The following is a 10,291-nucleotide window of genomic DNA, read 5'->3' on the forward strand; positions in this document are numbered from 1 at the left end:
GCAAACATGGCTGCCTTTATCTCAGGCATGTTCACATCCAAAGTAAACATCCTGCCATTTGTGTTACCCTTTGCAACCAAGCGACACTTATTTTTTGAAGTCTTCCACAAAACATCCTAGGATTAAACCTCACTTGCATACCTTGCTCAACTATTTGTCCAATAGAAACTAGGTTCTTTGTAATATTCGGAACATGAAGTACATCAGCCAAGTACTTTATTTTGCCATCCTACATAGACAATGGCACTTTACCAACATGCCGCAGTGGGATGCACAGTATTATCACTTGTTTCTACATAACCTGGTTTTTCCATTTTCTGCATATCTCTAAACTACTCAGCATGATTGGTCATGTGGTTAGAGGCACCAGAAACCACATACCATATACCTTGAGATCCTGACACATCCCCTGTTATGGAACTAAGCATGTTCTGCATCACAAATAGGTGCTCACTTCTGTCATCAGCTCCATGTTTTCTAGATGATTCATAGTTGCCTTGCTGCAACTTCCCACTTTTAATGTTATTCTGCTTTTTGTAGCAATTCTTTGCTATGTGTCCTAGTTTGCCACAGTAATAGCACTCTATGATATTTGCATTTTGATTTCTTTCCAACCACCGCAGCCTTTTTGGCTCCCCCTGCTTCTATACTGGCCTCTTCCACCTGTGTATGATCTCTATTGAATCATTGGACTGTTGTTGTCCAGGATTTTGATTTCCTTGTCGGCCACCACCTTGGCCTCGACCACGGCCTCTACTTGAATTAGAGTAGAAGGCATGTTCCGATGTGTTCTTGCTTTGTGAAGAAGAATCCTCACCTAAAGCCTTTTCTTCTATGATCAGCATAGATATCAAGTCTCGAAAGTTGAGAATATTCTCCCTAACTACAATGGAGGTCTTGAATGGCTTGTACTCTTTGCCAAGCCCATTTAGACAGACACTCACCAAATCATCATCCTCCACTGATACATTGATAGACCCAAGGGATTTAACAATTTCCTTGATCTTTAAGGCATATTCATTGATGGACATGCTTTTCTTTTCCATAGTATGCAACTCTTGCTTTAACTACAACTTTCTTGCCTTTGTGTTAGTCTGGAACATTTGAACCAGATTCTGTCATGTAACTGCTAGAGTGTTTGCATCCTCTATGTGTCCTATCATAGTGTCTGTGACACTAATTGAAAGCCAGTACATGACTTTTCTTGCACCTTTATTCTAATCCTTGAATGCCTTTATATTTGTAAGAGTGGCATTCTCCTCAGATAATCTGGATGCTCCTCATTGTCTCCTTCTACATAATCCCAAAATCCTTTACCCTTTAGGAAATTGGTCATTCTGAACTTCCAGGCATGGAAGTTATTCTTATCCAGCTTCTCATTAATAATCTGATTAATTCCATCAAACATGGTTTCCTGCGGCAATCAAAATAACCTGTAAATAGACAACTTCAGTATGCAACCTGTAGTACAGCAATATCTCCTGTAACTATTGCATCAGCGGCGGTACTTCAGCACAACTTGTGTGTCACCAAATGTGACCAGAGTACATGTACATACACCCAGTAATATTATCAACAATACATGTGCAAACCCTGTCTGTACTTCCAAAATGCACTGTTGCACTACAATAACCATATTTTGAGCAAAAACAGTTCTCTACCAGAACTTCCAGAAAACTACTGAAAATAGAGGAAACAGGGCCCGTAACATGCCCGAAATGTGAATCTGGCTAAAAAATAACTGTCCAATAGGATGATATACCTGGCCTGTAGCTCCGCTCCCCCGCAATGATGAAGAAAACTCCTCAATCGGAGATGTGTAGCTCCCAAAGCTACTGAGGGGTGTTGTACCTAAACCAAGAAGGGGAAAGAGATGATGGTGCTCTTACCCGTGTAGTACCGCTTCCTTCCTTGCTTGTTCTTGCCTCTTTCTTGGCTCCTTAGCTCTCACACGAACCAAGCTTTGATACCATAAAGAGAATGTGGGGGAGAGGGAGAGCTTCAAACCCTAGCAAGCAGACACACACACATAAGAGAGAGCAAGACACAAGAGAGAGATGGATAGCTGAATTTTCTTCTATCTTCTTCTTCTCTATACTCAACCAACCATGCCAGTGGTGTAGATGCGGAAGCTATCACCTAGACAGGATATCAATGTCTGTCGTAGCACTAGTTGAGCTCGATATCTCAACAGTGTGTTGCCTTTATGGAAGCCTTATTCTTTGAGCACATTAGTAGGTACCTAACGTTGTTGGCTTCGCTGTGCTTGTGGTTGTCGAACCCATGGTTGTGGGATCTTTTGTCGTGGCTTCTTGGGGAGTTACTGGGCACAGGTGGCATGCTTGGGTAGCCAGAGGTGAGTGTTACCTTCATATTAGCCTTGTGCTCGTTTTAACAGGTGGTCAGGGATTAGCCAACGTTGAAGCTTTGTCTTAGGGTTGGTGTTTGTTGGCTTAGTTGGCTTTTGTGCTTGGGTTTTAGAGATGGCCATCTGGGGATCCATTGTTATGTGTAGCCATCGTAGAATCTAGCTTGAGTGGCAAGAAGATTCTTTGGCACCCACCATTGATTGACATGATAAAGATATGAAGTTGGGGTGCTTGCAGTGTGGGTGGTCGAGGTTGTAGAGTTGAAGGGCAATGTCCACGATGAGGCTTGATTGTCATTTGTGGATGGTATCAACAGTGGCCGATTGATCGGTTTTGGTCATTCATGGGGTGTGGGAACATGAGAGACTATCGGTGATGAGGATGGGACATGAGGGGGAAGGATAGTTGGGAGTGAGGGTGTGTATTATTTCCTCTTGGTGGGGACATAAGAGGACAACGACCTTTTTGCCGTTGATTTCCATGGGGGTGGCCGTTTGTTCGCACCAATTGATTTGGCAGTGAGTGGCATCAATCCACTAACATTGTTGCGGACAAAATAGGTAATATTTCTTGAAAACGAGAAACATTTGGCATCTTTCAAAGATTCCATAAAAAAAAGTTTAATTTTTTACCTCTTTTTAAAAAGTGGTCTACGCATGCGTATAACACTACCAAAAAACAATAATATTTTGGGCACTTTACATGTTTCTTACAAAAATTGACATGAAAAAAAAGACTTCGTTTTGCTTAAATTTTGAGATTATAATTAAAAATCTAACAATAAGTTTTCAAAAAACATGCCAAAATAGAGACAATGTTTATTATTTCCATCTTCAATCCATTAAAAAAATGATACAACTATAAAAGAAGCCATTTTCTAAACATATAGCTTATGGCATAGGTATGGTTCCTCATAATCATTGCTACACCATCACTAGTCGATGTGCCTTTCCCTGAGAAGGTAGATGAGGCATCCTCTTCTTCACTATCCACAAATATAATTTTTTTCTTCTATGTGTACACTTGAAGCTTAGACTCCTTGGGTCATCTGCCATGTTAGCAAGAGATTGAGGATGTGCTACAGAGTATAACTATAAAAAACTATTTGTATAATTATATTACAAAAGCGTTATCTTGATACAATTATTATCTTAATTGTAAAATCCTATTTTGACTCTCGATAAGAGTGGTATTAAAATCCATTTTGAAGCTCTTGAGTATCACAATTTCTTAATTGATAATATATACTTTTTTTAAAAGAGTTCGTTACATACATATGAATTTTAAAATATCATGAATAAGCTATTTAAAAGTTGTCTAATTTTAAAAAAATAATTCCACACTCATTTTTAAAGAAGATGTGTCCTTGATGTGACAAAAAAGGATTAAATGGTAATTTTAGTTATTAAATGAGTTTAGAAAGTATGAAAAATGTCTCTTAAGAAACAAAAGTTTATACTTTCCAGAATACTTTTTTTGTAAAATATCAGGCAGGGACTTAGGTTCGAATCCTACTGGTTACTACACATAGTAAGGATGTTTTAGCTATAACATTTGCTGAGTAAGAACTTCTCAGCTAAGAGTTGATGTTTTCCATCAACTTGATACAAAACATCAACTTTTATGAAAATTTGATATTTTGCATCAAGTTGATGTAAAACATTAACTTTATATTCAAAACATTAACTTTCTATGCAAAAGGTAGTTTTATGAAAAAGTTGATGTTTTACATCGATTTTATGCAAAACATCAACTTTTCCATAAAACTTGATGTTTTGCATAGAATTAAAGAAAAAATATACCTAGGATAAGGTGATATAGGTAGAACATAGGTTTACGGCTAAGGACGTGAAAAACACAAATGGTCGCAACCTTTGTGTAAGATCCCTGTCCCCACCGCGCAATGGATTTGGGGTACTAGCAGCGGAAGTAGCACTTCTTGCGTGGGGCAGGGTCCCACACTCGGGGCCTCGCCCACAGATATCCAGACAAGAGACTAATCCGTCGGTTTTTCCAAAACCAAACCCTGGAAAAACTTCCCTTATCTGGAAAGCACGGGCGATTCCACCAAGATAACTTTTTACTCTAACGTAGTCAAGACCATTACTGATCAAGCTGATCTGACCGCAACTATAAAGATACTCGGTCAGATCAAGGAAGAAACTTGCACTTGGATCATTGGGATCAACGCTTTTTTCCCCATCAAGAGGCACAGCCGTTGATTCGTATCCATAGAACAATTACTATCCGAGATTTACTTTATCTATCGTAATAACAGAAATTGAGTCTCGATTTATGGATCCATCAGTCCAGCCTAACCCCATCCAGTCCCATGGGTTAGCCAACCGCCCAACCACTGTAGTGATGGGATCCAATTAAGAATTTGGTTAGGTTTTGTCCCGGGTGTACCAAGGAAAAGAGTTCCAAGGCCCCCTAGCCGGAAGTTCATGCAAACATAAAACTAGTCACACCACTTACACACCCAATATGAAATTACCTTTTTCTTAGCATCAGCTAACTTTAAAACAATCCTTTAATGAAACCATTATGTCACTGATGACAATCCTCATAGTCTCTGGTTGAATCCTTATTTCCAGTCATTCATTCATCGGTATACTTATGGCATCATTGGCAACCAGAACGCTCACCACCTGTTCACTCTCAGGGGCCTTTTTCATAGTTCCTAGCTCATAGTAACCGGCAATATATTCATTTAACAGAATGGAATCTCCGTGGAAGACCAGCAAGATCAACCCACAGATCCATATAAAAGAGCCATGGACTCATCCGTTTGAGGACCAGCAAGGTCAATCAACCAGATCCATGCCCGGTTTCAGAAAACAACTCTTATTTCTTATTCCCGTATCTTCCACCACGACGCACGTGTGGGTATCTTTGGCGACCCAGAGCCCAAGCACCGTATGGTCAGCACCCTCTAGGATCCTTCGCAGGTGACCTAGTGCTTCACTCATAGGCCGCTTCCTTGGTCCCTCATCCACCGTACCGAAAGCTCACCATTTAAATCGAACCCAGGCTGGTCAAGACCTCGATCGACCTTGCTACGCGAGACGTCCTCATTTGACTCTCCGTCAGCAGTTGCAACTTTATCAGTTCAGTCTTCATGACCTTAATCCTCAAGACGGTCAAAATGCTTCCCCAGCATTCTTGACATAAAACAGTCATTTACAAACAGTCACAAAATACAGTTTCTATAACGAACTCTTGTCTTTCCACATTATCCACTCTCGGACCACATTACTTATTCCACATTCCATTCAATGTGTACTCATTCTCATCCATTCACTCATATAGACTACACATTATTTCACATACACATTCACATTCATTATTCTACATACATATCCATGTTCGTACGTCCACATCATACATCCGATTTCACATTCATACATACGCATCTACATGCATACATCCACATCCACATTCATACATCCATACTTCCATTTCCATGTTCGTACGTCCACATCATACATCCGATTTCACATTCATACATACGCATCTACATGCATACATCCACATCCACATTCATACATCCATACTTCCATTTCCACATCCACACATCCAGATTCACATTCATACATCCACATTCACATGCATACATCCATTTTCACATCCTCATTCATACATCCACATTCACATACATACATCCACATCCGTATCTACATCCATACATCCACATCCACATCTTCATTCATATTCATACATCCACATCTTCATTCATATTCATACATACACATCTACATGCATACATCCACATCCACATTCATACATCCACACTTCCATTTTCACATCATTCACATTCATACATCCATTTTCACATTCATACATACGCATCTACATGCATACATCCACATCCACATCTTCATTCTATTCATACATACACATCTACATGCATACATCCACATCCACACTTCCATTTCCACATCATTCACATTCATACATCCATTTTCACATTCATACATACGCATCTACATGCATACATCCACATCCACGTCTTCATTCATATTCATACATACACATCTACATGCATACATCCACATCCACATTCATACATCCACACTTTCATTTCCACATCATTCACATTCATACATCCATTTCCACATTCATACATACGCATCTACATGCATACATCCATTCTCGTCCTAACACATCCCATATACATCTTATCACATCTTATCACATCTCATACACCTCTTATCACATCCTATCACTTCCCATACGCATCTTATCACATCTCATACACCTCTTATCACATCCTATCACTTCTCATACGCATCTTATCACATATTATCACATCTCATACACCTCTTATCTCATCTTATCACATTTCATATCTTTTTATAGAATACAAGAGAATTCTTATATCTGATATAAGATTTCTCTACACATTTATTTATGCATAAATTCCATTTAAGGAGACTAACACTTTCGAATTAAAAATCAATCTTTTATACATCTTCCTATGCATAAATTTATTTTAAATGAAAATGACACTTTTGAATTAAAATTCAATCTTTTATGCAACTTCCTATGTATAAACTCAATTTAGATGAGAATTGACAATTTTGAATTAAAAATCCATCTTTTATGCAGCTTCCTATGCATAAATTCAATTTGGATGAGAATAACACTTTTGAATTGAAATTCTATTCTTTTATGCATCTTCCTATGCATAAATTCAATTTAGAGGAGAATGACACTTTGAATTAAAAATCAAATTTTTATGCATCTTCTTATGCATAAATTCAATTTGGTAGGAATTACACTTTTTAGATAAAAGAATTTCTCTTATGCATCTAAGTTATGCATAAAATCCATTTTTATGATGAAAAATCACACTTTTAGTATAAAAAGAATATCTTTTATGCATACCTCTATGCATGAAATCCAATATGATAAAAGTAACACTTTTACAATAAAATAATAAACTTTTATGCATACCTCTATGCATGAAATTCAAATATGATAAAAGTCATACTTTTATAATAAAATAATCAAATTTTATGCATACCTCTATGCATGAAATTCAATTATGATAAAAGCCACACTTTTATAATAAAATAATCAACTTTTATGCATACCTTTATGCATGAAATTCAAATATGATAAAAGTCACACTTTTATAATAAAATAATCAACTTTTATGCATACCTCTATGCATGAAATTCAAATATGATAAAAGTAACACTTTTATATTAAAATAATCAACTTATACCTCTATGCATGAAATTCAATTATGATAAAAGTCACACTTTTATAATAAAATAATCAACTTTTATGCATACCTCTATGCATGAAATTCAAATATGATAAAAGTAACACTTTTATGATAAAATAATCAACTTTTATGCATATCTCTATGCATGAAATTCAAATATGATAAAAGTCACACTTTTATAATAAAATAATCAACTTTTATGCATACCTCTATGCATGAAATTCAAATATGATAAAAGTAACACTTTTATATTAAAATAATCAACTTTTATGCATACCTCTATGCATGAAATTCAATTATGATAAAAGTAACACTTTATAATAAAATAATCATCAATTATGCATAACATAAAAATTAATTTCTCCATGATTACAATAAAATTCTTCAAATAATCTAGATGATAATTCCTAGAATATAGTAGGAAGTTCTCTTTTCATGATTTGAATGAAATTATTTTATGTGTAATTTTTATAAAAATTTTACCATAGCTCCGCTACTATGACTGATAAATCTCAATTTATTTTGAAGGATAAAGCTTATCATTAAGGGAATGATTAGAATGATCCCTAATTGGATCATTAATTCAATAATAGATTGAATCATCAATATTCATGAAATACATAAACTAAAAGCATAGAAAAAAGCCATTAATTTGGCCTCAAGCATAGATTAATCTTGGATTAAGGAAAAGCTTTATGAAAAGCTTCATTTGGATTGAGAATGGGTCATGAGTATGACCATTTCTTGAGTGAGAGAGAGAAATTATATAAAAACCATTAGAATTAAGCATAAATGAAAATTTATGTAATTCTTTACTATCATTAATCAATTAACTTCAATAGCATTCATCAAATTATGTAACTCTTCACTACCATTCATCAATTAACTTCAATAGCATTCAAAGACCATTCCAATTAAGCTTCTCAAGCTTGAGAGGGGTTGAGAAGAGAGAAGCATTGAGAATTTATAGAAAAGATCAAAATTCACCATTTACCTTACAAATTGCTTGATTCTTTGTTCACGGTAGAGGCCCCCAACCAATCAATTGGTTAAGTATGTTGATGGAGCCACCAATGGGAATTGAAGAAAGAGAGAAGCTCCAATTTCTTCAATTTGGAGAAGAGAGAAGCATTGAAAGAAAAGATCAAAATTCACCATTTACCTTACAAATTGCTTGATTCTTTGTTCACGGTATAGGCCCCCAACCAATCAATTGGTTAAGTATGTTGATGGAGCCACCAATGGGGATTGAAGAAAGAGGGAAGCTCCAATTTCTTCAATTTGGAGAGAATTTTAGAGAATAGTAGAAATAAGCATTATTTCAGCATAACTCTAGTATAGTAAAATTCTTCTATTTTTTTTCAAAGGACTCATGTTCTATTTATAGGAGAGGGAAGCTCTAACCAAAGCTAACTGAATTCTAGAATTTTTTCAAATTCAGTTTGGTTGAATTTGGACTAGATTTGGACCTAGTTTGGTTACTTTTTGATTCGCTTTGGTTCCATTTTGATTTGGTTTGGTTCAAGAGAGAGGAGAGATAAAAATATCACAGTATTTTTGAGTTTAAAACTCATTCAAGCATGTGAACTAGGCACCTCATTGAAGGCCCTCCTTTTCCTTATAGATGTGTCAAAAATGGAATCATTATACCCAAAATATCTCATATTTTGATATTACTCATAGTTTCTTACTAATAAACCTTGTACATTTTCAACTCTTCATCTTATGTGAGCATTGAAGGGACTCCCTTCCTTACATAGGTGTCAAAATGGAATCCTTATACCCAAAATATCTCATATTTTTAATATTGCTCATAGTTTCTTACTAATAAACCTTGTACATAGTCAACTCTTCATCTTATGTGAGCATTTACTCATTTTTGGGTATCTTCTTTTACAAAATTGGATTTATCTCCCCCCCACACATGGATTGATCTTATTGGCCCAAAGGAACCTTAATTGGACCATAATCTAAAAATTTCTGAAAATCTAGACCCTTAGGCTAAGGTCCTTTATACCCATTTTTAATTAATTCCAATTGCACATTGGAAGTTCTTTTTGAATTTCTGTTTCAGGGAAACTTATTTTAATAAGATGAGATAAATTTCTATTCAAAAATATTAAAAATCTGAATATTCTCTCTTGAGAATATTTTCTCTCTCTAGGTTAAAACAGTTAGAAATAAGATCTTTTATATTTCTGAAGAGGGGATTGATTATAGGGGAAGATGCTGGACATTTTGAGAGGATGGGGAGGAATCTTACACTTTGACTACAAATTTGAGAGGAGGTCATTAAAAAAAATGCTTATCTATATCACCATGTAACCTTTGTATCATAAATAATATCGCTCTACATAGTAGATGCCAAAAAATCATGATAACAGAAGAGCTAGATGAGCATGATGACCTGTAATCCATTGGTTTTAATCCAAATGTGCAAGGCTCCATTGATTTAGAATACCACAAGTCGATTAATTTGTCAATCCCGATTTTTGTTCTACAATTCAATTTTAAAGCTGAAGAACTATAAGAGCAAATACACGTGGTGTGACCATCTATGTCGAGAAGAAGGGTGCATGTGAGCTTGGGGACTTTGCCATGCCTATGTGCAGTAGTATGCTCTCTAGCATAGGGGACCTTGAATCTACCATCATCGAAAGCTCTAAGCTCTTCTCTACCATCATTC

This window comes from Cibotium barometz, chromosome 62 (assembly GCF_041138505.1).
Source record: "Cibotium barometz isolate CiBa-2024 chromosome 62, ASM4113850v1, whole genome shotgun sequence".
NCBI lineage: Eukaryota > Viridiplantae > Streptophyta > Polypodiopsida > Cyatheales > Cibotiaceae > Cibotium > Cibotium barometz.